The sequence below is a fragment of the Frankliniella occidentalis genome, unplaced genomic scaffold (genome assembly GCF_000697945.3).
Source record: "Frankliniella occidentalis isolate FOCC.00 unplaced genomic scaffold, Focc_3.1 Scaffold60, whole genome shotgun sequence".
In the NCBI taxonomy this organism is placed as follows: Eukaryota; Metazoa; Arthropoda; class Insecta; order Thysanoptera; family Thripidae; genus Frankliniella; species Frankliniella occidentalis.
The window spans coordinates 480,512-482,736 of record NW_026267190.1 but is presented as its reverse complement, the minus strand read 5'-3'; positions in this window follow the sequence as shown (position 1 = coordinate 482,736).

The window sequence follows — 2,225 nt, the reverse complement described above, 5'->3', positions numbered from 1 at the left end:
ATCGTTAGCGATCACAACGCAAAAAGAAATTTTGTTCCAGCGCAATTCGCACAATTGCTATAGGGGTTTAAAGGGCCCGGTGTAGTGCGCCCGCCCGGCAGGTAGGCAACCCGCTATCCAGGCCGCCCGCACGGACTGCAGAAGTGGCTAGCGGGCGAAATCAGCTAAGGACTACCATAGGAACATGTGTACAAAGTTTCATGCTTCTAACCAAAAGTGCAGGGTACCCCCTTTATATGTCGCTTAGCGACCGCACTAGGAGTGGAGCAATCCTCGAGGGTCAATCCAAAAGGACGAACATTATCGCTAGAAACTAAGCTTTTTAAAAGTCTACCATTGCATTGGGCGTTAACTCGTTCAGTGCGGCGTGCATCCTGGTTGTTGGAAAAACCAGCAAAGCGCGACCACATTGAGCCCAACATGTCCCTAGCCACACCACACTGAACGTGTTGTCTCTTGCCTGAAAGGGATCATCAATTGTGGACCATATGCCCATTGATAATACAGGGTGCACCCATGTGTATTGGCCGTACTTGTTTCTGGTCATACTGCACCGGCAAGGCATGCAGACGGGTGTTGCACACCCGCACGCGGACGCATGAGGCGCTGTGGCGAGAGTCGGTACTGAAGCCCGCACGCCTGAATGCGGCACCTTATAACCGAGCTTATAACCAGAAAAATAGTACGCCTTTGAACACCCACCCTACCTATACCCTGTATATTGAGCTGCTGGTTAGGTCTCAGTGGAGGCGATGGCGTTGACCGCGCACGATAGCGGTGATAGAAACGTAAAAAGTTCTTCGAGTGGCCCTGAAAAAATATAGAACCATAAAGGAAATGTTAATTTTCAAAATCCCCGTATGGGGGTGTCAATTATTTTCGTTCTTGGGTTTTACTTTATGTCCCATATCTTAAAAAGCTAAAATGATAAGCTAATCTGCCGAACACTTCCAGAAAAATATGTTGTTAATTATTATTGTTCATATATGGTTTGAAATGCGTGCCTGCACTCTTGCACGTACGTGACGCACTTCTCTAGAAGGCGGGCTACCCTCTCCGTCAGCAAAAGGCCGTGGAGTGAATAGCTAACCAAGCGTGTTTGACGGCGGCCTACGTCGTCGCCTCGTCAGCAGGTGCCGGGTAGGCAGACCCGCTTGACACAGGTGTTTGACGGGGCGGCCTACCCTTTCGTCCGCAGGGGCCCCGGAAGCTATTGGAGAGTGTGACGGCGGTCGGCGTCCTACGCCCCTTCAACAAGAACTCCGCAGGTAGAAAGAGGTCTACCCTCCGCCAACAAAATGCCTTGAGGAGTGCTTGGCTACGTGTTTGACGGAGACCTACGTCGCCATGGCGTAGCCTCGTCAGCGGGTGCCAGGTATAGGCAGACCCGCTCGTCACAGCTGTTTGACGGGCGGCCTACCCTTTCGTCTGCAGGGGCCTGAGACGCTATTGTAGAGTTGGACGGCGGCCTGCGTCCCTTCAACAGGAGCACCGTAGGCCGGCCAGCTCTTCGCGAGCGTGCGGCCGGCCGGTCTACCTTTTCGTCTGTACCGGGTCTTCGCCTCCGCAGAGGAAGCGTGGCCGTGGCACCGCAATAATACTTACGAGGGGAGGGCGACCGACCCTCCGGGCTTTCGGGCGTAAGTTTGTACACCTTCTCTGCAGGCGCAGCTTGCCGTCCAGTAAGAAATGACATGTCAAATGTCGAAACAGAATCAGAAAAAGACACCCTTCCGTACCACTTTTCGCCATAGTTTGATATCGTTTTGAATTTCTCTTTTATCCGGGGTCTCTGCCTGCGCCCTGCGCCGTCCGTGAACCATTGAGCGTGTCTGCACGCTGGGTGGCCTGCCGGTCGGGCGCAGCCACCACCACCGGGACCCTTGTTGGAGGGACGGGGAGCGGGGAGAAGGCGAGGAGGTGGCGTTATGGATGCTTTGCTCGACGGAGGGCAGCGCTCGCGTGCAAATGTGATAACGGAACGGGCTCTCGCGCGCCTCCATCGGGGTCATATCGTGGCCAATAAACCCGTGCCAAAGGAAGCCCGCGGCTGCACGGCACGGCCTCCTGCCGCTGAGATGGCTGGGTCCCAGCCAGCTTCTAAAAGCTCCACAGCAGGCAGCACTCCACTTATTACTAGTACATTTTATTTATTTTCGAGGATAACAAAATTGAAATTGCGCGTGGGGTATTGACCCCAGCGTTCTACACGACCGATTGTGTGC